The following is a 25,207-nucleotide window of genomic DNA, read 5'->3' on the forward strand; positions in this document are numbered from 1 at the left end:
GAATCAGTGGAAGGGGTCACTTGGATGGTGGTGTTCCAGGGTGTCCAATATGGAGGTTGAAGGCTTGTAGTAGGGCTGACAAATTCTGGACGGGCCTTGGATCTCCATGAGTGGGGACTTGTCCCAAGCTCACCCTCTGCATAGGTTCCACCGCTTTAGTCCCAGATCCACTCAAACCTGGAGGCAGCCAGGTCCTTCTAAACATCTTATCCTAATCCCCATTCACCCCACACGGCCAGCATTACCTCCCTGTGGGGACAGAGTTACCTACTGCCGACTCAGACACTCATTTAAAAAAAACCCACAAACCAGTTTTATTGATATATATAATGTACATATCACAGAGTTCACACTTTTAAAGTGTACAGTTTAGGGCACCTGGGTAGCTCAGTTGGTTGGTTGTTTGACTCTTGATTTCAGCTCAGGTCATGATCTCACGGTTCATGAGTTCAAGCCCTGCGTTGGGCTCCCAGGCTGATGGTGTGCAATCTGCTTGGGGTTCGTCTCCCCCTCTCTCTGCCCCTCCTCTGCTCGCTCTCTATCTCTCCCTCTCATAATAAGGAAATAAACATTAAAAAAAAAAAGTATACTGTTCAATGGTTTTTACTATACAGACACTCTTAACCTCTTGTAGTAAATGCCATGCCCGTCTGGTCTACTTTGCCACACTAGACCTCAGTTTCTTTTCCTGCTCTCCCTCTGCCCTAATTCTTAACTCTCTGAGTCAGGACTCAAATTCTGGAAAAGGTGCCCCATAATTCCAGCATTTCCCACCTCGGGCCCATCTCTTTGGCTGGGTGCCCTTATTAGGTCTGCTGTACCAAAAGTAAACTGGCTCTGGGGATGGTGGGGAGTACACAGAAAAGCCGCCAGCATGATCTCCACGTTTTGCAAGATTGAGGAACGCCCAGGAAGAATCCAGGCGGCAAGAGGTTGTGGGCAAGACCAGCCCAGGGAGCTGCAGCACTTGACAGATCACATTGTTAGACCGTGACTCACTCCCGCCGCAGTCTGGAAAACTGAACCTCTCAGCCTGGCCTTCAAAGGAGGGCCGCTCGGACTGAGGGCTGCTCTGAGCAGTCCTCTGAGGGCCAGGTTGGACAAGCAGAGTTGGGACCTGTTAATTCCAGAACTGGACTGTTTCACACTCGTTGCCCCCACATTGGGAATACCATGTTAAAAATCCTATGTTAAAAAATCAAATGTTGAGGGGCGCCTGGGTGGCTCAGTCAGTTAAGCATCCAACTCTTGATTTCGGCTCAGGTCATGATCTCACCGTTCCTGAGTTTGAGCCCCACGTTGGGCTCTGTTCTGACAGCGCTGAGCCTGCTTGGGATTCTCTCTCCACCCCTCACCCCCTCTCGTGTGTGTGTGTGTGTGTGTGTGTGTGGTCTCTCTCTCTCTCAAAATAAAGAAATAAGAACTTAAAAAGAAAAAGAGTAAACTTGTTCCTTTCCACAGGCTGAGGAGGGGGTACCCAATGAAGACCCTCTGCCCTTCTAGCACAGCACACAGTCCCGCTCTCCTCACATGCCAGGGCTAGGACCTGACTGGAATGTTGAGAGCATGACCCGGAACTCCCTGTCTGATGGGGGAGACAGAGTTTGGTCTCTAGGAACCCATGTCCCGTAGAGGAACTTTTGACTAAAACAGTTAAGCATTATTTCATAGAGAGTGTGTTCCCAGCTGCAAATCCTACAGAGTGCTGAAGCCACAGAGAGGGGACTGGGTCGTGTCAAGTGTCTTTCTGAAGCTCCTTCCTTAAAGCCCTTGTGGGAACCATCACATATATGTGGGCATGATTTCTTTCTTTGTTTTTTTTTTTTTTAAGGTTTTATTTTTAAGTAATCTCTACACCCAACATGGGGCCCGAACCCACCACCCCAAGATCAAGAGTCTCAGGCTCTTCCCACTGAGCCAGCCAGGTGCCCCTGTGGTCACAATTTCTAACACTCCTCCATACAAAGCTATGTGGAGATAGTGTCCATTGCCCAAGGAAGTTAAGGCTGGGCTGAATTAGGGGAAACTGTCTTTGGCTTAGGAAACAGGAAAGACCCCCAATTCAGTGGCCTTTCCACCGCTCCAAGCCACTGTCTTTGACATGAGGAGCACAGGGACTGGACGTGTTGGAGAGTGGGCTATGCAGTCAAGTGAGACAGCTACAAGATGGTGAGAGCCGCTCCATCTAATCAGGGAATGGGGATGAAGGAGTAGAACCAGGTTTCTCAAAACAGTATTTTCTCTTCTATGGGAATAGCCAGTGCATCTGGAGAAGACAAGGAGAGCTTCCTATTTTAGGGGGAGGTCGGATGGTTGGGAGACCATCCCATAGCCAGTAAGAACACCTGCGTGGTCACTTTCCCCAGCTACACAAGTTCTTGGCCCCACTCACATTCTATAAGGTGGTCACTGGTACTACGTCCATTTTCTAAGTGAGGCTCTGAGAAGTGAGATCACTGGCAGCCGGCTCACTGCAGATTTGGGACTGGAGCCCAGGTCTGATCACAAGTCTGGTGGTTGTTCCACTATGCTGCGTTGTCCACCTTATGAGGCTGGTGTCTAGGGTCATTATTGATTCCAAGGTCGCCACTGTAGGCCCCTATTCTTGACCCAAGCCAGTGCTCTATTCATTATTTTGGGCAAAGTTGGAAAGGCTCATACTCAGGGCGTATAAACCCCTGGCCCCTTTCCCAGGCTCGCCAAGCTGTTCTTAGTCAAGATGTTCTTAGGCTTAGTTTTGCACCCCCTCCAGCCCCCACCCACACCCTTCTAGCCCCAGCTGACTTGGAAGCAGGGAGAAAGACACAAGGCCAGAAGTCTTTTGTTATCCAACGATGAAGAAATGGCTGAAATCCCGGCATCTCCCCCAGAAGACAGAGGCAGCTCTGGATTTCCTGTTGCTCCCAACACGGGCCAGATAATTGGAGACAGATTTTTGGGCTTGGGTTGGGAGGTGAAGCTTAAAGTATAGTCATTGGGCCTCCTGTGAGTCCATGTGCGCGAGCTACTTTGTTGGGGTTTCTTTGTTGGTACTGTGTGTGTGTGTGTGTGTGTATACGCTTGTGTTTGAGACAGTATGTGTGTATATCTAAATGTGTACATATGTGTTTGTGTGATCTGCCTGTTTCCCTTGTACTTCTTTGTTAGTGTACTGGACCTTGCATGTGTGTATCTGTGTAAGAAAGTGTGTAAGTGTGTGTCTGGGTCTCTGTGAGTGGCTGCCTTGTTTTATTTTCCTTTGTGAGAGTCACCCTAGCCTGGGGAGACCTCAGTAGTTCTTTTTGGATCTTATTACTCAAGACTTAGCGATTAAATGTAAAACAGTAATTAAGATTAAAAAAAAAAAAAGGCAGGAAGGCAGATGGCCTTCAGCAAGAGGCTGTGAGGGATAGAAACAGCCGGAGGACAGTCAGAGGAAAGAGCAAAGGGGAATCTTCTTACAGGGCAGAGGGTCTCTTTTCAGGGGTACAGATAAGCCCCAGTTCCCCCCATCTGTCTAATGGAGAAAGGCATCACATACCAGAACAGCTCTGCTTTCTCTGCACTTGCAAGGTTGGGCAAGGGAGGGAGCTGCTATTGCCTTCCTGCCTGAATCAAGCCCCTTTCGTCTAAGCCTCTCTATGCACATTCACAAATGTAGGTTCTTTTTGCTACAAATGAGATACAGACCAGTTGGGACGCAGCCTAAATCATAACAGCAGTTATGGCCGGTCATGATATACCTGCTGCAGGCTTCACTCCTGGGCTGGGCACTTCACACACACAACTGTTGGTATCAACAGTTTAATGTATGTATGTATGTATGTATATAACACCAGTTATGAGCTGAGAATTGTTTTTTTGCAGAGGAAATGACCTTATGATAGAGCAAGGACTTTAACCCCCCCTGTGAGTCCCCCAAGTGGTAATTTATTTGCTCACTCACCAAACGTACTTCCTAGCTACCTTCATTAGACACTATGCCAGATATCAGAGGGGACGCAGAGATGGACAAGTCACAGTTCCTGCCCTCACAGAGGCCACCCTCTAAGGAGGAAATCAATGATGCTCCGAGCAGTGCCAATGTCAGTGCCAGAGCAAGGTGGCTGTTGCAGGGCTGAGGACTTTTCAGACAGGGGCAGGATTCATTCCCAGAATGAGCTGTTCCTTATAGAGACATTGGAAATAAGGACTAGCTGGGGAGAAGACATGCTGGAAATGAAGGGCCGTGGATGTGTGCTCTGGGGGCTTGTGTGGGAAGAGATGAGGAGGACAAGGCCTGACTGTGCTCTTCATAGCCCCGCATTCGCTGGGTGGACTTGGTGTCCTTAGATGGTCCAGCCCCTCTGGCGGGAGGAAGGAGGGAACTGGGGAAGATGCACACAGCTATGCCTCTCTGGACTGGTTTCTGAGGTTCCCAGGTGGCTGGTTGGGGGGGCGGGGAGGGAGCACACAGGGAGGGTAGAGTCCCCTACTAGCTCCTGGTGGCCTGATCAATTCCCTAGTCCAGCCGCCTCAGCAGGCCGCCAGCGTTCCCGGCCTAAATCGCTTCCAGTTTGTTTAGTCAAAACCCTTGGCCCCGACATCAAAGTCATTTGGAGTTTCTGGGGGTTGTTGTTCTTAGAGGGTGTTTATTTCGGAGATGGTTCTCTGTCACCGACTGTGCCTTGGGGGGGGGGGGGGGCGGGGATGGGAGGGGCTGCTAGGGCCTTTGGGTCTCAGAGACATCAGGTTGCCTGGGGGAGAGTGACAGGACAGTTTCCATAGCAGTTGCCCCCAGGACACTATCTCTCCTATGCCTGCCTCTACCTGGTGCAGAAAGAGAGGCTGCTTCTTCCCTGCCCAGGGCCCCACAGAGGAGCCTCCATTCCCGTCAAATTTGTGCCAGACGTTTTAGTCTGGGCTTCCAGGGGTCAAGTCTAGGCCACATCCCCCCTCCGCCCATACCAGCCCTCATCTTAGAACCCATGGGCTCACTCCAAGCACACAACTCTCCACTGTCCACCTCACCATCCTCTCCTCAGAAGAGCCTTCCCCGCCTTGCTTTTCTTTCTTTCTTTTTTAAGTTTATTTATTTATTTATTTAGAGACAAAGACAGCATGAGCGGGGGAGGGGCAGAGAGAGAGACAGAGGGACAATCCCAAGCAGGCTTTGCACTGTCAGCACAGAGCCCAACGTGGGGCTCGAACCCACAAAACCATGAGATCATGACCTGAGCCGAAACTAAGAGTTGGATGCTTAACCAACTGAGCCACCCAGGTGCCCCTGCTTTTCTTTTTTAAGGTTTGTTTTTGTTTTTGTTTTGTTTTGTTTTGTTTTGAGATGGGGAGGGGAGCAGCATGAGCAGGGGAGAGGCAGAGAGAGAGAGAGGGAGAAAGAAAATTGCAAGCAGGTTTGCTCTGTCAGCACACAGAGCCTGGAGGCCGACACAGGACTCGATCTCACAAACCAAGAGATCATGCCCTGAGCCAAAATCAAGAGTCACTCAACCAACTGAGCCACCCAGGCACCTCACCCCCTTTTCTTTTAATCTGATTGGCTGAATGTGCACCCAGCTATTTGAACTTATACTGGGCTCCATTTGGCTCTGGAATTTGCACCTTTCTTACTTCTGAATTCCTGCAAGTTCTAGTTGGTCCCCTTTTTCTGTGACTTGTTCCTCAGTGCCTAGCACAGGTGTGCACCCAGAGAAGAGGAGATACTCTCTATCCAGGCGAGCTTGCTCCATAGGGGCTCTTAGCAAGCGCGCAGAGCCCATGGCCTGGGTGGCGGCAGAGCTCCCAGCAGTCTCCCAAGGAAAAAAAAAATCTGCACTGGGTGAAGTGGAAACCAACTCCAGGGCTTAGCCATTGGCTAGGGCAGGAACAAAGGAAGCAAAGAAACACAGGGAAGGGGAGAGAGAGAGCTGGGGAGAGAGGCGTGAGAACAGGTAACAGGCCCAAGTCTTCAGTAACCAGTTGTTAAACACAAAAGTTTCCAAGCATGATCTATAAGGACAAGTCTACTCTGAGTCGACTACCTTCTTTCCTAGTTCCTAGGGGCCAGAGGGGTCTCTAGACTCTCCCCAGTTTCTGTTCTCCCTCCACCACCTCAGCTGCCTCTATTTTCTCCTCCTATCATTTTCTTGGGCTGTGCCCTTCCTGCTTTCTTAACTTCCCATCTGCTCTCTCAATGCTCCCAGACAAAGGGAACCTGAGTGCGCCAGTGGCCAGTTTTCTCCCATTGGCTAATAATTTACAGTTGCTTGCTAAAAAACAGAACAGTAGCCTGGCTGGGAGAGAGGGAGGTAAGACTAGGAGTGGACTTAGCAATCACCTCTGCTGTGGGATGATGGGAAGGGCTGAGTCTGAATCTCCTGCACTTTTGCACACACTGGTGAGCCAAGAGCAAGGTCTTTACAGGGAACCCCCTTCTAGAAACTTGGCCAAGCATAGATAGGTGAGCTCCCTGCTCCGTGACATTCCCACAGGAGCCTAATTGAGGGTAATCCAGAATGCCTGGACACAGGCTTCCTATCCTCAAACCAATGTCTTCAGTCCCCTAAGGAGCTTGTCTCCTAATTATGGGCGGGGGGGGGGGGGGGGGGAGGGTGCAGTTTTGAACCACTCTCCCAGGGTGGCCCCTTGGCTCAGTCATACAGCAGGTGCCTCCCTTTTCACCCCAACCCCTCACTCTGTACCCACCCCCAACTTAGCAGGCTGTTCATTAGTTAATAATGTTAATGTGGCTGCAGCTAGTGATTAAAACCATTGGTTTGACTGAGACTTAGCGATCAACATCCCTGGCATAGTTGCTAATCCCTCGGAAATATGTGTTTAATAATCATAGGGGAGGAGGTCAGGGTGGGTGGTCCTGGGAGCTGGGATCCAGTGTCTCCTATTCCCCCAGCCCTCCGTTCCCATGGTTTCTCGCAGGCAGGCACTCGGGGATGTGTCCTAGCAGGGGAGCCACTTGGGAAGACTGGCCAACTCTGCAGCAGATGGAGGCGGTGCCTGGTGCGCAGCTGCCTCTGTGAGCGGGGCAGAGATGGGCTTGTGCCAAGGGTGTGGCTGGCATGGCTCAATGAAGTGCCCAGGGTCAAGAGGCTTTAGCCACGTGGAAGGATTAAATCTGAGCCCTGTACTGCTCACTCCTATGCCAAATGCCCAGGGAGGAACCACGGGTTCCAGGAATCACCTCCCCAAAGCAGCTCAGGCGGAGGCTTCCTCGGTCTCTCCCAGTCAGAAAAGCCTTGAGTCAGGATTCCATGTCCATTGCCTTAGGCTTCTCAGGCCTCCTGATCATCCCATTCAATTGTTTAATTTATGTAAGGCCTTTAATAATACATAATTATAATTGTTATATTAACAATATAATAGGCACATAAAAATGTAAACTATTAATATATTATGTGCAAGAATATAATTATTATGGTTAACATTTTATTGACTGCCTACTTTGTCAGGCCCTTTATGTATATTACCTCTTATGTTCATAACACCCTGCCAAGCAGGCCTTATTATCCTGTTTTATATATGAGAAATCTGAGACTCAGAGTGGTTAACTTGCTCAAGGTCATATAGCTAATAAGGGGCAGGGCCAGCATCAACCCTAAGTCTTTGGCTAACTTCACACCCATTCTTTCCCAAGCCTAACACTATAAGGAACTGGAAAAATAAAATAATACACTGACAGTGCTATTGAAACACTTACAGGGGGAACCTGGATGGCTCAGCCAGTTAAGTGTCCGACTCCTTATTTTGGCTCAGGTCATGATCTCACGGTTCATGAGATCAAGCCCTGCTTCTGGTTCTTCACTAAGCATGGAGCCTGCCTGGGATTCTCTCTCCCTCTCTCTCCACCCCTCTCCCCTGCTCTGCATGGTCTCTCTCTCTCTCACGCGTGTGAAATTAAATAAATAAACAAACAACAAAAAAGGAAAACACTGATGGCGCACACCTGGGTGGCTCAGTCAGTTAAGCGTCCGACTTCGGCTCAGGTCATGATCTCACAGTCTGTGAGTTGGAGCCCCATGTTGGGCTCTGTGCTGACAGCTCAGAGCCTGGAGCCTGCTTCAGATTCTGTGTCTTCTTCTCTTTCTGCCCCTCCCCTGCTCACACTCTGTGTGTGTGTGAGAGTGTGTGTGTGTGTGTGTGTGTGTCTCAAAAACAAATAAATATTTTTTAAAAAGAAAAGAAGAGAAAAACACTGATAACACAGCTCCCAGGACATGGTACATGAGCGCGTGTGCACACACACTAAAAGTTAGATGATGGCACAAAATAGCTTTTGGAGGGCTGATGCAGGCAGTGTGGGTGAGGGCCCACAGACTGGTACTGGCAGTAAAAGTCACAGTTTGGATGAGGGAGAGGCCACCAAGGGCAGTAGGGATCACTGAAGACTATGGAGAGAGGAGAGGCATTTAATGGATGGGCAGGTGTCCGTGGTGGGAGGAGCAGGAGAAAGGTACACAGGGTGGAAATTCAGTGGCAGCAAATAGATCAGACTGGTTTACACGGTGCTGGTAACTTCTATCCTTCCATTCACCATCCCTGTAAGCAGGCCTGCCCCTAACATTTGCGGGGCATGGGACAAGAGTACAAATAAAAGCCCACAAACAAAATTTCTAAATATTTAAGAGGTACAAATCAAGTGAACAAATGTAAATAAGATAGATCCTATCCTCTTACCTTGACAAATCCACTTTCATAATGACTTTGGAGTTTTGCACTGGAACAGGGTGGGGCCGCCCCACCTCTCACCTACCCACCTTCTTTCCACCAGCAATTCCTTTCTGCTCTGCTCTGGCAGGGACACCTCCGTGGCCCATGTGTGCAAGCCCTACTCACACCCACAAACAGCCAACCCTTGACAACCCCTCAGGTCTGAGGGTACGCGCACTTGAGCTCCGCCTGCCCAAGGTTGAGGGGGCAGGAAGTCTAGGGTCACTTAGATGGGGAATTTGGGGGGCGCCTGGGTGGCTCAGTCGGTTGAGCGGCCGACTTCGGCTCAGGTCATGATCTTGCGGTCCATGAGTTCAAGCCCCGCGTCGGGCTCTGTGCTGACAGCTCGGAGCCTGGAGCCTGTTTCGGATTCTGTGTCTCCCTCTCTCTGACCCTCCCCTGTTCATGCTCTGTCTCTCCCTGTCTCAAAAAAAGTAAATAAACGTTAAAAAAAAATTAAAAAAAAAGATGGGGAATTTGGGAAATCAGTGAAGCCCTCAGTTCAGGTGCAAAATTTAAGGAACACCAAAAAATTCAGTAATAAATAATATTTTAACACAATATTTTAAAAATCAAATTAAATGCAAAATATTCATAGTAAAATACCAAATTTTAAATAAAGACAGGGTCAGTATTACTGTTTTTGTTGTTACTACTGTTTGGGCTTTTGGTTTTTGTCTTTCCCTTCCTTCCTGCCTGCCTTCCTTCCTCCCTTCCTCCCTTCCCCCTCCCCCCTTCCCTCCTTCCTTTCATTCTTTCTCTTTCTCTCTCTCTCTCTCCCTTTCCTCCTTCTTTGCCTCCTTCCTCCCTTCCTTCCCTCCTTCCCTCCCTCTTTCTCTTTCTTTCTTTCTTTCTTTCTTTCTTTCTTTCTTTCTTTCTTTCTTTCTTTCTCTCCATTCCTCCCTTCCTCTCTCTCTTTCTTTCTTTCTTTCTTTCTTTCTTTCTTTCTTTCTTTTCTTTCTTTCTTTCTTTCTTTCTTCTGCCTCAGATATCTGTATGGTTTCACACAGCACTGGGCCAGGAACCCAGGGCATGGTCTAGAAGGAGTGTGGAGGGGACCATGCAGGTTCAGGGGAGACGCATCCCATGGACTTTGTGCCGTGGAGGCTCAGCACTGGGTACCCTCTTGCCTAGAGCCTAAGGGTGATATGTACTGTGAGTTCTGACCAGCAGCTAGCAGAGGATCTGACATTTAGTAGGCCCTCAGTAAATGCTTCTTGAATAAGCTTGAATAACTTCTTAAATAACTTTTCTGAATTGTCACAGTTATATTCATTACAAGGTTACTTAGTGAGCTGGGTTATAGTCACTCTCAACACAGTATCCCTGTTATCGGGCATGTTGGCTGGGTCAGGGACATGAGTGAGGGAACAGAGGCAAGAAACCTGTCAAGACTCAGAGAAGACTGACCTAGGATCCTAGAACAGTTTTGGGCAGCAGGAGGCAAGGCTGTGGTTGAAGAGAGTGAGCTCCAAAAAGAGGAGATCCAGGGGAGACGGTGGCCAGGAGTCTCAGAGGCTCAGCTGGAGCAGAGTTCTGAAGATGGTGAGGTGGGGTGGTGGTGGAATAGAGACTTCGGTGGGGGAAGTGGGGTGAGGGAAGAGTGGACTCCGGGAGAACCAAGGAGCAGGCCAGGGAGTGAGCAGGAGTGGGATGCAGGGAAGGTAACTATGGAGCCTGGCAGGAAGAACACAGGGTCTGGAAGGAGTGGCCGGTGTTGTGTGTTTCTGCACAGTGAATAGGGGCCTGAGAAGGGGGGAGTAGAAGCCCCAGAGTGGGGATCCCAGAAGCCAAGAACAGGTCAGTTCCTCAAGAAAGGTTCTGGGCAGCCCCCTCCTCCCTTCCCGGACTCGGGTTACACACTGGTGTTTCCTATTTCAGGCCCTAAGCCCTCCACCACGTCCTCCCTCCCCCTTGCCACTCCCCCCTCCCATTCCCCAGGGAGGGACAAACACACTTGATATATGAAGTGTTTCCACCTCGACTCTTGGGAATCCCACAAAGGCTTCAGTGTGTGGCGGCCCCTCCTCCCTTTCCACTCCCAGCCCCTCCCCTCCCTCTGTCTGGGAGTCTGGGAATGCCTCTTTTTGGGGTGGGGGGAGGCAGCAGAGAGCAGGAGGACAAGCAATGGGTGTGGAGGATTCTCGTCCTCTCCAGCCATGCCCCCCATAGCAGGCGGGCGTGGGTGAGTGTTGGGGGTACCCGCTGATGATCCCTGGTTTCTTCGACTTCTCACCAGGGCCAGGCTCCAGAGGTGAAAGTGGTGGGGGTGGTAAGGGGTGGGGGGCTTGGCTTCTACATTTGCCTCTTTGCCCACCTTGCCTGCCTCACTCACTTGCTGCCGAAGCCCCCTCCCACTGGTCAGGGGAGTGTTGCATACCCCGCTCTCCTCCACACAGGAACCCAAAGGAGAAAGAAGGCACATTCAAATGCACTCCAGGTGCCAGGCATTGTGCCAGGCCATTGTACCATAGTCATCTCAGTTCCTTCCGGGCAGCTTCTGAGGGAAGACAAGTGACGTTGGAGGCAGTACATCAGTCACGGTGTTCAAGACCATGGACTTGGGCAGCAGGCAGACCTGGGACCAAATCCCAACTCTTGGCCTCATGAGTGGGGCACGTTTCTATACCCCCCAAAGTTTCAGTTCCCCATCCCTAAAGGAAGAGTAGAAGGCTTTCACAAGCTAGTTACAAGCGTTAAATAGCAGGGGCTCCTGGCTGGCTCGGTCAGTGGAGCATGCAACTCTTGATCTCTGGGTCGGGAGTTCAAGCCCCACACTGGGGGTGAAGTTTACTTGGAAAAAAAAAAAAAAAGAAATATTAACTAAGATATCGTGCATGAAGTACCTGGCCAGTGGAATGTAGTAGATGCTGACTGGTAGGGGGCGGAGCAGCCCCTGAGCTTTCCACTCCCCAGCAAGTCTCCTCTTGGAGGGCAGGAGCCCTGGGCCCTATGGAGTGGGCTTGGACCCCGCAGAACGAGGCCAGGCAGGGGATATGGTGTGCAGGAGAGAACTCCCTTCCAGTTCCTGTGAGCACCCTTTGGAAGTACAGATGGCACTCTTGACTCCAAAAGAGCCTGAAGTTGGGGCGCCTGGGTGGCTCAGTCGGTTGAGCGTCCGACTTCAGCTCAGGTCACGATCTCTAGGTCCATGAGTTCGAGCCCCACGTCGGGCTCTGTGCTGACAGCTCGGAGCCTAGAGCCTGCTTCGGATTCTGTGTCTCCTTCACTCTCTGCCCTCCTCTGCTCACGCTCTGTCTCTTTCTGTCAAAAATAAATAAACATTAAAAAGAAAAAAAAAAGCCCGAAGTCAGGGACCTTGAGGACACAGACGTCCCACCTCCCATCCCCAGGCAGTGTGTGTGGGGGAACCCCCCCAACACAGTGGGTGGTCTCTCTGGCACTCCTCCTCTGACTCCCGGAGAAGCTGCTGCTGGCCCTGGGCCACACCAGCCACTCACAAGGCCCAGTCACACCACATGTGTCCAACACTCGCGTCTTCCCCACACAGCGTCACAACAAAGAGTGGAAATGGGCACACGTGGGGGTTTGGAATAATGTTTCACACGTGAATGAGTGAGATTATGTGCCGAGCACAGGTACGAGACACCCATGTGGGGCGGGGGCGGGGGGGGGGGGCGGTAAGCTTTGGGTACCTGTACATTGCATCTTATCTACACGTGAGGGGGTGCCTGTGTACATACACATTTGTGCTCACACAACTCCTAGCCTCACCCTGGGTTCCCCGGGGGCATGTGTGCGCCATGTGCCAGGTTGTGTGTGCGTGTGTGTGTGTGTGTGTGTGTGTGTGTCCACGTGTGTGACTGCATGTCAGACAAACTCCCTGGAGCTGGGGCTCTGCGGGAAGGGTCAGACGGCAGTCTGAGACACTTTTCATGTGTCAGGCAAATCAGGCTCCCCTTTCAGGAAGCCTTCCCAAGGAAAATAAACTAGCCCAGCTCCTGGGGCAGACGGGGAGGGAGCTGGGGATCGGGAAAGAGAGAAGGGATGGCTGAGCGTGGAGGAGGAGGTCACAAAGCAAGGCAGTACATCAGTCACGGTGTTCAAGACCATGGACTTGGGCAGCAGGCAGACCTGGGACCAAATCCCAACTCTTGGCCTCATGAGTGGGGCACGTTTCTATACCCCCCAAAGTTTCAGTTCCCCATCCCTAAAGGAAGAGTAGAAGGCTTGTGCTTGATGGGTGGAGGGGCAGGCAGGCGGGCAGAGGATGGGAGAAGGATGAGACAGCTGAGGAAGAAAGAGAGAATGACACCCCTCTGGCTCCACCCTATGACCCTATTCTGATCTCTGGAAATTGTCTTCTTTTCACTTTGTCCTGGGAGAGGTTTGTCCTCTTTCTCCTCTTCACATCCTTTTTTTCTCTTCTCTGTCTCTCCTGCCCTCCTTTCTTTTCTCTATAAGTTTATTTATTTACTTTGAGAGAGCGAGCAAGTGAGCACGTGAGTGTGCATGCACACGCATGCACAGCGAGGAAGGGGCAGAGAGAGAGAGAGAGAGAGAGAGAGACGGAGAGGGAGAGAGAATCCCAAGCAGGCTCCATGCAGCCAGTGCAGAGCCCTTCAAGGGACTCCATCCCAGGAACCAAACCCCAAACTGTGAGATCATGACCTGAGCCAAAATCAAGTCTGAGGCTTAGCCGGTTGAGCCACCCAGGTGCCCCTCCCCCTGTTTTCTTCTCTCCCTTCTCTTTCATTTGCTCTTCTCCAATTTCTCCCTCTTCCTCCCATCTCCTACTACTCTGGCTGCCAGCCAGTCACCTCTGCTTCTCTCCCACCTCCACAGAAGGGGCCAAAACTATGGTGTACCAATGAGAACAAGTGGTCAGAAAATCCCCATCAGGAGCAGTACAGGTGTAGCAGTCGTTGGAGGGTTTTTTGTTGTTTTGTTTTGTTTTGTTTTGTTTATATGGATTGTTTCCCACTTTTGTCTTTGGGTGCCAGATTGGCTGCAAAGTTCTCTGGCTGTTGCCTTCAGCTATGGAGGGGATCTTTTATTTGTCAACTGACTAATTGACTGCATCATTAACCATATGTTTATTAAGTACCCTGTTAGTGCCAGGCACTGTTTTCAGCTCTAGAGCTACAACAGTGGGCAATAAGCAGAAGAAGCAAGGGGACTCTGCCTCACAGAAATTTCACACTGATAACGGAAGTCAGAAATTAAAGTGACACACATAACGTAAAATTAAAACAACCTTGAGGGTTACAGACAGAGGAATACGCATATATATACGTGTTGTGACAACCTCTAAAGGGGGAAATGACATGATCAGAAAGATGGGAAGGATTTGCTAAGGAAGTGATTAGCCTAGATTTGCAGAAAAAGTAAAAGTTAACCAGGCTAAGGAGTGGAAGGGATTGTGAAGTGAGACAGATTATTGGATTGTAGTAGGCAAAGGGAACTGCATGTGCAAAGGCCCTGAGGCCAGAGGGAGGAGAGGGAGTTAGGTCAATTTGTGCAATTGAACTAAGGCCTGTGTGGTGAGGAGGGGGAACTTGAATGGAGCTGGGGCAACAGCCTGTACAAATCATGCACACTCTCGTAGGCTATGTTGAGGATCATTCATCTTGACAAAATGCCAAAATGCTTTGTAAGTATCATGTATTTTGTAACTTTTTAAAGAAAGTATAAATTCATTAAGACTTTTAAATGAGTATATATTTTTTCATACAACAGCATCCATACATATTTGAAAAACATTAACACACAGACCTGGTGGGAAAATTCTACTCTACAGGTGATGCTTGGTCCACATATGGAATCCTCAGGGACCCCCAGGTTGAAGGTCACTGTGCTGGGGAAGAGAAGCAAGGAAGGGATAGAGACTCACCCCAGTACGTTGCCAGGCCTAGGTTCAATAGAAGAAGGCAGGCTGAGCCCAGCTCTACTCCTGGAGAGTCTGACCTTGGCCTCTGCCACCCCCACCATGTGCTTCGCCACTAACAGCTGAGCTGGCTTGTGCTTGATGGGTGGAGGGGCAGGCAGGCGGGCAGGGGATGGGAGAAGGATGAGACAGCTGAGGAAGAAAGAGAGAAAGAAGGAGTAGTATCCTACTCGAAGCGTGGCCTTGGACCCGGAGCGTCAGCACCACCTGGGAACTTGCAGGAACTTCAAATTCTCAGCCCCCACTCTAGATCTACTGAATCAAAATCTCTGAAGTGAGGTGGACTTCATGGCATTATATTTTAACAAGTAACTCCTAGACACTGTTAAAGTTTAAGAACCAGTGATGCAGAGGGCATCACTGGTGGGGGGTACTCGGCTGAATCAGTGAAAACAGGACTTGAGTCTTCCATTCAGCCATCCAGCCACCGTCTATTGCTGGGTACTCCATGTGACCCAGGCGCTTTTCCCGTAAGTCTTTCTGATGGAAAGGTGCTGAGACGGAAATAACACAGCTCCCTCAGGCCTAGTCCCGGCTCTCAGCTCTCCCGGGTCACTGTCTGACCTCTTGTTCTGGGGTGGAGAGTACCGCCCCCCCCCCCCCCCCATCATGGCCCACATGTGTAGGGTGAGGGAGGGGAAGTGTCTCAGGAGGGATGTCAGGCCAGGCTTCCTGGCAGACCCAGCTGTCCTTTCCAATCCACACTGCCCCCCACCTCCCAGCTCCTTCCCAAGGAGCACGCCCAGCAGCTGCAGGAACCACCCAGCCTGGCCCAACTCTAGCCCCAGTGTCCCCCAGCTCAGGGGAAGTAGAGTTCAACCTGTTCTTCCCTGATGGGCCCTCCCAGACCTCCACAAAGGGACCCAGACCCACCACAGCTGGAATCTAGGACATCCCTGGAACCCTTCTCTCCTTCCCCACAAATCTCCCCTACTTGAGGGTATTGGGAAAAGCTGCCACAAGCCATGTCCTCACCCCTGTGCCCCTGCCTGAGCCCCAAACCCAGCTGTCAGCTCCTCAGGTCACAGCCCACCCCCACTGAACGCCATCCCACACTGTGGGTGGGATCTCATCTCCACACAGGCCAAGCAGCTGGCTGGACCACCTGCCTCAGGAGAGACCAAATGGAAGGCGGAGAGGAAGGGCAGGGGTGGGGGAGGCTCTGAGGGAGAGGAAGCAGGGGTGAGAGGGCTGGGGCCAGGAAGTCTAGTATGTTAAAGCTGAAAGGGATATTAGGGATCAGCTAGTGCAGCCTGGACATTTCACACCCCTCCCCAGGACGGGAGAGATAGTTGGGGCATCCCTACAGAGGAACGTGCTCTCCCCCAACTGACTGTAGTCTACTTTATTGTTTACCCTCTTCCTCCAGGAGCTTCCTATAGCGAACTCCATATTTCTTCTCCCCTATCATTCATTCTACTACTCCTGACTGCCCATAACTGGTACTTGGTTCATTAGCTTGTCTCATAGTCGCCCCATGTCCATAATTTTTTGCATCTTAGATGGAGATCCATCAGCAGACTGGAGGTTTCCTAAGGACAAAGGCTATATCTCTGTCTAGATGTTCCTGGAGAACAAATGATGTCTCCCTTTCACTAGAACACAAGTTTCCTGAGAGCAGGGGCTGTATCCCGTCTTAGACTAGGGTTCCCCAAAGGCAGGAACTGAGCCTCCAGAATTTTGTGGGCCTCCTACTCACCTCTCTGATTCTGTTCCACAGAGATAGCCCTTGTTTAGTTCCTTAGACATGTGGCCTGGAACCTAAAAGCAGTGAGCCCCTTGGACAGGAGTACTCACTTCAGAGGCTATCTATGCCTGAAATGGCTGGTGCCATTTGGAGCCGTTGGGGCCAACACTTTGCAGGCATGACCTGGGAATTCTCAGACAACTGTTCCCATTCCTTGCCCATCCCAAGATCCTAAATTTTTGTCAGAGTAATTATAAGGCTTGGTGTTCTATGGTTCCTGTCCCAGCAGCCCTCCTGGGAAGTTCTCTGACGTTTTGAAGGGAGCTCTACCTGAGCTGGAGACCCTGTGAACTCAGGGACTGTTGTGGGGTTGGGGGTGAGAGGAGAGGCCTTCCTTCCTCCTGTTTGCAGAGGCTTCTGGGGATGGCTGAGGCAGATGACCCCTCTCCAAAGCTCCCAAGGCCCCAGCCCTTTATTGACTTTCTCTCTCCCATTTGCCCCATTCCCTCCTCACCATCTCCCAGGATGAAATTCAGCAAAGGCACCAAACTAACCCTCTCTCTCAAAAAAAAAAAAAAAAAGGGGGGGGGGTTACCCTGAGTGGCTCAGCCTGTTAAGTGTCAGACTTTGGCTCAGATCATGATCTCATGATTTGAGCCCCGCATCAGGCTCTCTGCTATCGGCATGAGCCTGCTTGGGATCCTCTGTCTCTCTGTCTCTCTCAAATGAATAAACGTTAAAAAAAAAAAGCTTCCCCCCAAAATAAAGCTAACCTTCTCTATGGAATTGGTCCTAGAGCCTTCCTCCCTGGCCCTCAAAGGGGTTTCTGGGATTTCTGTCACAGCTCCCAACCTACCAAAGTCCTAGTTCATTCTGGAACTTTCTGGTATTATCACCCTGAGCATCCAGCAGCCCCAGCCCCAGCTGGAGATGTGCCAGTAAGTACAATGAGACCTCAGTTCTGTCTCAGAGGATCCTGCCACGGCCTCTTTCCACACTGTGCTGGGCCATATAGTGTACAGGGCACCTTCATACATGTTATCCTAAGAACACACCTGTGATGGGCTGGCTAGCACTGCTTCCTCTTCCAGTCTCCATGACACAGGGTTAGAGCTTGCCACATTACACTCTATTTGTGTATGTGATAACCCCACACCACCCCATACTATTAAGGATGAGCTTCTAACGGTCAATGTCCTTATTCACTTTTAAGACCCTGGTCACTAGCAGAATATGTGGCATATAGTAGCCGTCAAGTTTGTGGGATGGATGGATGGAGACAGAGACAAAGGAACATGATCTGTACAACAACCCTATAAGACACATAGGACAGACCCTATCCCAATAAAGGAAGCAAGGCTCCGAGGAGCTAAGAAATGTATCCCAGGCCCCACAGCTAGTCCGTAGAACTGGGACCCCAGGCCAGGCCCTTTGTTTCAGTTTCAGTGCACCACCCTATCCGCAGTGCTAGCTTGGAACTAAACCCAGGCCCCCAGACTCCCTACACCCGGAGCACTGTGTGTGGCTGCACAGGTCACACACTGCACCACTCCCGGAGGTGCTCTTCACGTTACTAAATGGCCACTCCTGGAGCTGCTGCAGGATGTGGCCCCCGTGGCTGCCTCCCCACTCACTGCTCAGCCCTCTTTGTGCACACACTCAAATACTTAAGCCAACAGGAATTCATGACCTCCTTCTCTTCTCCTGCTGTAAGAGTGCCTGCCAGCAAGGAGCTTCTGAGGGGCAGGTGAGGATCCCTGAGGAGTACACAGCACCCCCTCCCAGCACCACCGTGTGCCTCCCGCCTCCCCAGGTAGGAGCACTTCTGTGGAACCTCACCGTGTCCCCCCCCCGCCCCCCCCCCCCGACAGGCCCCTTACCTGTGCCCACACCCACCCCTCCACACTCGCCTCCCCACACACATGTGCACCATGCAAGCCAGGCACAGGGCCCCAGATCTCCAAGCTCCTGATGGAGTCTCAACCAAGCAGGGGGCTGAGGGCTGGGGGCCGCCTCCTGCAGCAGAGCCCCGTCCCCCTCCACTCGTGTGCAGGGCCCTGGCCCCTCCCGGGGAACAAGGCTGGGATTAATAAGCGGCGCGGCTCCCTCCCCTAATGGGCTCCAGCTGCACAAACATTCCCAGAATTCAGAGCCTGCTCTGTCTGGGGCGGCCCAGGCCTCAGCTCCAGCATTCCTGGCCCCCTCCCCCTCCCAAGCCTGGGACAGCTGCTCCGGAACTCCGGCAACTGGCTGGGGATCGAATCCCAATCTGGCTTTTCCAGAGGTGGGGGGTATTGGAATGACTGGGGGTGGGGTGGAGTGGGGAGCTGAGGAGGAGGGAAGAGGTGAACGAACTCTGAAGGGACGTCTCAGTTCCCGCCCTACCCGCCCCTCCCCCTGGGCTCTGTGGCCCGCCCCTCCCCCAGCACTGCTTACCCTCTTAGCAGTAGGTACCAGGGGCCCAGCTCAGACTTACCTAATTTGTCTCACCAGGCGGTGCCCTTGGCTGGCAATGCCCAGGAGGAGGTGACAGGACAGAGCTGGGAGGAAAGATAAACATCTCCCCTTGTGTTTTAAGAGATCCAGCTGTGTCTCAGATGGAATCTATGGCCTGGCAGGAGCTTCATTCAAACAGATTCTTATCAAGACGGGAAGAGGGGGGTAGCAAAGGGAGCAGAAAGAAGAAGGAAAGTGGGGTCCTCACCCTCCCGTTATCCTCTCAGGGAGGGACATTTAGGGACCCAGAGGCAGGAGTTCTAAGTACATAAAGATGTGCCACGTTGATGACAGCTCTGAACCTGTCTTCTCTTTCCCATCTCTGGATCAAGGGCCAGAACAGGTCATTCGGCTGTCCTTACCCAGGTGCCACCAGTTTAGCTAGTTTGTGGGACACCAAGGGCTGAGGCCAGGTGAGGAGTCTTGTGACTTGACTTTGTGCCAGGGTCCATCTGACTGGGGGGACTGGTGGAAAGCATAGGTGACCCTAAAGGAGGTGTGTGACTGTCCATGTGTGCATGTGTATCGATGCCCAAGCCTGAGCAGCTGTGTTAAGTGGCACTGCTTGACATGTTCAGAGTGCACACACCTCATCTGCCTTCTGTATGTCCCACATCCATTAGGACAGGCTGCCTGCTAGCCACCCCCTCCCCTGTTGGAAGTGTCCCTACGTGGGGCATGTGCTGGAGAGAGGCTGAGAAGAGAAAGAATAGTAAAAAGGAAAGGGAGGTCAGAGAGGGTAGAGCCCTGCGGGAGGCCGTGTAAGCAACAGAGGGCACCAGTTTGGGAGTTGAGAAATGTGGGTGCTGGCCTCACCTCTGCCATGAACCAGCTGGGGCGTTTGGACAAGTCACTTCCCTGACCTGGGCCTTAGTTTCCTTATCTTGAATATGGGAAAGTTAGACTAGAGTGTCTTCTGAGTTCCTTCTTAGATTCCACTGTCACTAGAACTGGGTTTGGGGCTACAGGGAAGATGCCCATCTCCTCAGACCTGTGGAGAAATGGGCTCTGGGCAGGCCACCAAGAGCAGTCAACAGGGACTGCATGGAGGGTACCCAAGTCTCCCTGGAGAGGCAATCCAGAGGAGGGGAGTGATGGCAGGTTCTCCCAACTGGCAGCTCTTGGGGGCAGTCCCGTGTGAGGGCAGAGGAAGGCCACTGAGACAGGGAGCATGGGGTCAGTCACCCTCTCGCCCTCATGCAGCAAATATACACATCCCCTCTCCTGCTGAGGAACATAGACCTCTCTGGGTCTTTGTCCCCACACCCGCTTGTGTCACATCACCTGCTTCCTCCTGGGCCCAGCCATTTCTCCATGGAGGCACAGACGGATGGCTCTCTGACAACGTTGAAGCCCCTTAATTCATTACTGTACATGAGTCGGAAGGAGTGCGGTGAGACCTTCTTGCATAAATGGAGAAACTGAAGGCCTCCGGTTAGAACAGGAAGTTAGGAATTGAACCTCATTTAGGATTCTCTCCAAGTGAGCCTCATTAGTCATTCGTCTGGCATTTAGTGAACAACTATCCTTCACAGTTAGCCCTGCATTAGAAAATGAGGAATACAGAGAAATAACATTTCTCCCTGGGGGTATGATGTTAGAAAAAACAAATTCCTCCTCTCCACCCCCCCCCCCCTGCCGAAACAAAGGTAGAATTGGAACCAACCCTAGGTTGACCCAAGGAAACAGTAATCAACATGCAGTTGGGTTTCAGAGCTGTTGATGTGGGCACTGGAGAAACAGTAGACCAAGACACCTGAACCTTCTAGGTGGAAGATTATAAAGCTGAATTATAAAGCTGCAGGTATTTCGCAGGGACACTGAGGATCTTAAGAATGAAAAGAAGGAAAGACCGTGGATGCAGAACTTATACCCTCTCTCCCCTATCCCTCCCTACTTCTTTCAGTTATCTATTGGGTGACAATCCACCCCAAACTGAGTGGCTTAAAACAACAGCAATCTTTTATGTGCTCACGATTCTGCAGTTTGGCAGGGTTTGGTGTGGACGGCTTGCCTCCGCTCCCTGCAGTGTTGGCCGGGGAGGGGGGGGGGGAAGTTCAGCTGGGCCTGGAGCATCTGAGGTGGCCTTACTAATGTGTCTGGTGCCTCTGCTAACGTGGCAGGGAGAGATGGGGGTGCTTCTCTTTCCTGCCTAGTCTCTCATCCTCCAGAGTGTCTCTCTCCCTCTCTGAGTAGCCTCTTTCTCTCCTGCAGCGTGCTTACGCTTCACATGGTGGCTGGCTTCCGAGACGCCAAAGTGGAAGCTGTGGCGGGCCTCCTAAAACCTACACCTGAACCGTCAGGACATCAGTTTTACTGCATCCTATTGATCAAGGCAAGTCAAAGGCCACCCAGATTCAAGGAGAGTGAAAACTAGATGAAAGGCTCCGAATGGAGAAGGCATTTCTTTGCAGACCGTCCACCACATTCCCCTCCCTGTGCTCCCCTTTGTTCCCCCTGGCTCACTGAAAGGCACTGTCCTCCTCCCTGGGCTGTCATCCTTCACCCCTGCTTCTAATCTGTGCCCAAGTGCTGTTGTTTCTGCTTCCTAAGCATCTTTCAAATCATTCCCACCACCGCTACTGTCCTCCCTTACCTAGAATGTGCAATAGCTTCCTAGAAGTTCTCCGTTTTCCACTCTTGCTTCGTTACCATGTTGCTTTCCACCCTGCAGACGGAGAGATCACCTATGGGGGGCTGGTAAAGTGGGAGACGGACGAGCCAGGGAGACCTGTGCTTCGTGATACACCTTTTGGTACCATGTGCGTACCTTTCCAAAAACTAAAATGCCTTTAAAAAGAAAAATTTTTTTAATGTTTATTTATTTTGAGAGAGAGAGAGAGAGAGAGAGAGAGAGAGAGAGAAAGCATGAGCTGGGGATGGGCAGAGAGAGAGGGAGACGCAGAATCCCAAGTAGGCTCCAGGCTCTGAGCTGTTAACACAGACCCCGATGCGGGGCTTGAACTCACGAACCATAAGATCTTGACCTGAGCCAAAGCTGGACGCTCAACCCACTGAGCCACCCAGGTGCCCCTAAAATGCCTTTTAAAAATGGATTCAGGGGGCGCCTGGCTGGCTCAGCCAATAGAGCGTGGAATTCTTAATCTCAAGGTCATGGGTTCGAGCCCCACATGGGTATAGAGATTACTTAAATAAATAAAACTGAAAAACAAACAAACTTTAAAAAAAAGAACTGGATGGGGGGTGCATGCGTGGCTCAGTCGGTTAAGCGTCCAGCTTCGGCTCAGGTCATGATCTCACAGTTTATGAGTTTGAGCCCCTCATGAGGTTCCACACTGACAATGTGGAGCCTGCTTGCGATTGTCTCTCTCCTTCTCTCTCTCTGCCCCTCCCCTGCTGGTGCACTCTCTCCCTCTCTCTCAAATAAATAAAAAAAAAAATTTTAATAAATAAAAATTAAAAGAACTGAAAGACTTTAAAAAAATTGGTTCAAAGTCAAATTTATTAATAGACCAAAGAAACCAAATCCTCACTGTGTCATTTTTCTCCTGAAAACCCCTCGGTGACGGCCCACAACACCTTCAAGTTTAGATTCCTTAGCAGAGCTCACAAAGCCCTTCAGCATCTGCCCCACCTAGCCCCCACAGCCTCACCCCTTCCCACTTTGCACTCTGCGCTCCAGCTGAGCGGAACGTCTCTGACCTTCCTGCAGTTCCTTGAAAGCACCATTTCCTCTTTTGCCTTGCAGGTTTTACACAGGCGGCTGCTCACAACACTCTATTCATCATTCAGGTCTCCGCTTAGATATTGTTTCCTCCAGGAAGTCTTCCGTGGTCCATAAAGTTGGGGTTTGACGCCTCTTCTGTGAATTCCCATAGCACCCTAGACTTGACTAGCACTGTGCTCATCATGCTGTGTTGTGATTACCTGGGGTTTCCCCTCGCCCTCCCACTAGAACATACCCTTCCAAAGGAACAGGAACCAAATCTGCATTGCTCACTGCTGCTTCCCTAGCACCTTTGCAAAGGTACTTTCTACATACTGATGGAAGAAAGGAAGGGAAGAAGGGAAGAAGAAAGAAGAGGAGAGGGAAAGAGAAGGATAGGAAGTTGGTTTAAAAGCTGGAACAGCTCAGGATAAGACCAGGATTCAACTATGTGGATGGACCTCATAGCCATTAGATACAAACAAGGGAATATTCTATTATTTCATTTCTAGAAGTTCTTGAACAGACACAAGTAATTGATTGTGATAGAAGTCAGAATAGTGGTTGCCTCTAGAGCAGAACTCACTGGAAGAAAGTGTCCTATATCTTAAATAGTGTTTATGTGAGTGTTGACACATGTAAAAATTCATTAATCTATACTTAACATGCACTTTGTGCATTTCACTCTAGGTTATATCTCAGTAAAAATAGAAAGGGAAGGAAGGGAGGGAGGGAGGAAAAAAGGGAGGAAGGAATAATGTGGGCAGATAGTCACATAAATTGCCTACTTGGTAACAGTGATAAAGGAGTTATCATCTAGGATTATGATACAGAAGTGGGACCTGGGATCTGGGCAGAAAAAGGGGTGTGTGTGTGTGTGTGTGTACGCATTATGTGCTTGCAAGTGAGGAGCCTGGTTTCCACTGAAGGGAGGAAAGTAATCCAAAAAATGTTCCCATCTCTTCTTCACACATCTATCTGTCCCCTCTCTCTCCAAAGCCTCCAGTGGTTTTTTATAACTACAGCATAAAGTCTGGGCTCCTTGACCTGGCATTAAAACGTTCCACTATCTGCCCCCTGCCTACCTCCGCTTCTAGACTTCTCTCTTTTGCCTGGTGCCTCTCTCCCCAAATCTGCCATACTTTGCTGCTCTCGTGCACTCCTTACCTGTGTCGGTTCACCAATCCATTGAGAGGTCGGCTATCATTGCCCTTTGCTTGTGACACTCCTACTCACTGTCATGGGATTCACTGCTCCTCCAATCTTTCCTTTCATGGCACTTTGCTTGTAGCCAAATAGCATGTAACTTGACCTCTTGCAGATCACAGCTATTTATATATATGTTTCTCTTCTTGTCCAGAATGTCTCACATGGGTGTAGGCAGGCCGCCATCCCTCAGATTGATTGACTGATAAACCCTCCAGAAGGCAGGGACAAGATCAGTGCTCAAACCTACAGCTCAAGCTCTCAACTCCTGTCTGAATGTCAGGACCACATCTCCAAATGCTTACCGGATATCTTCTGCTTGAAGTAAATGCGTTCAAAACTGAGTTTATTACCTTCTTGTAATAAACAGAGAAAATCATGCTCACCGAGTATTCTATGTGCTCCCCTCTACTTTCCAAACTTCTGTAGTTAGGAGAGGCCATAAGACTGGTTCTGGCCGATGAAATGTGCATGGAAGCAACGTACATCATGTCTGGGCTGGGGTAATAAAAAGCCCTGTACACAATTCTCTAGTGTCTCTCTCTCCTCCTGTCATGTAACTGAGGATGTGACTAAAGGAGCCATGTGTTGTAGGTGGTGTGGCTACAAGATGGTGGAGCTTGGATCCCCGAGTGACTGTATGGAGTCGAGACCCCTGTGGACCACACAGGACCTATAGTAGGATTGAGGAAACAAAACAAATCTTTGTTTTGTTAAGCCAATGAGATTTCGAAGTTATTAATTACTGCAGGATAATCTACATGATCCTCACAGATTCTCTACTCTCAGATCTGCATCTTATCTTTATTCCTTCCATTGGTGAATGATGGCTCACCCATCCAATTATCCCAGCTGGTAACCTCAAGCTGCTTCCTCCTTCACTTTCCTTTCGATTTGACAGACAGTGCTTGGGCTAGGCCTCATCAGACCCCTCTCTTGGATCAGAATCAGCATCCTGCCTGATTTCTCTGACTTTAGACTCCTCTTTCCAGCCATCCTCCTTATTGCCTCCAGAGTTCTCTTTCTAAAACACAAATCTGATCACAGTACTCACTGAGCTTAAACACCTCTACCTGTTATTTCCTGTAGGATAAAAACGAAAAATCTGAGGCTGGCACCAAGTACCTTGATTAGTCAACCTACCTTGCCAGTCTCCCCTGCCACCTAGTACTCTTGAGATCTAGCCACATTGGGAGCATCTGGGTGGCTAAGTCAGTTGAGTGTCCGACTTTGGCTCAGGTCATGATCTCATGGTTCATGAGTTTGAGCCCCACATAGGGCTCACTGGTGTTAGTACAGAGCCCACTGCGGATCTTCTGTCCCCCTCTCTCTGCCTCTCTCTCTCTCTCTCTCTCAAAAAAAAAAAAAAATCCAGCCACATGGGATGACCAGTGAGTCCCCAAACATACTAGGCTTTCTCGGCCTCTCAGTACAGGTAAATGTAGATCCTACTACCCGGAAAGCTCTTCCTTCCCTTGTCTTCCTGGAAAACTCCCACCCCTTTTTCAAAAACCCAAATTAAATGTACTCTCAATGAAGCTTTATTCATAAAGCCAGGCAG

The 25,207-nt window shown here is 50.5% G+C and overlaps 2 long non-coding RNA genes across 2 annotated transcripts in view; both read left to right on the top strand.

Moving 5' to 3' along the window:
* The window catches only part of LOC131497429 (uncharacterized), a 52,007-nt gene extending 30,429 nt beyond the window's left edge, over positions 1-21,578 (top strand). The window contains exon 3 of the long non-coding RNA XR_009254973.1: positions 20,988-21,578. This is a non-coding gene — a long non-coding RNA (uncharacterized LOC131497429). The remainder of the gene's footprint in view (positions 1-20,987) is intronic.
* A 41-nt stretch (positions 21,579-21,619) lies between these two features.
* LOC131497431 (uncharacterized) lies at positions 21,620-24,997 on the top strand. Its single transcript, XR_009254974.1, has 2 exons — positions 21,620-22,761; positions 23,801-24,997. It is a non-coding gene; the product is annotated as an uncharacterized LOC131497431 (long non-coding RNA).
* The last annotated feature ends 210 nt before the right edge of the window (positions 24,998-25,207 follow it).

Source organism: Neofelis nebulosa, chromosome 16 (genome assembly GCF_028018385.1).
Source record: "Neofelis nebulosa isolate mNeoNeb1 chromosome 16, mNeoNeb1.pri, whole genome shotgun sequence".
NCBI lineage: Eukaryota > Metazoa > Chordata > Mammalia > Carnivora > Felidae > Neofelis > Neofelis nebulosa.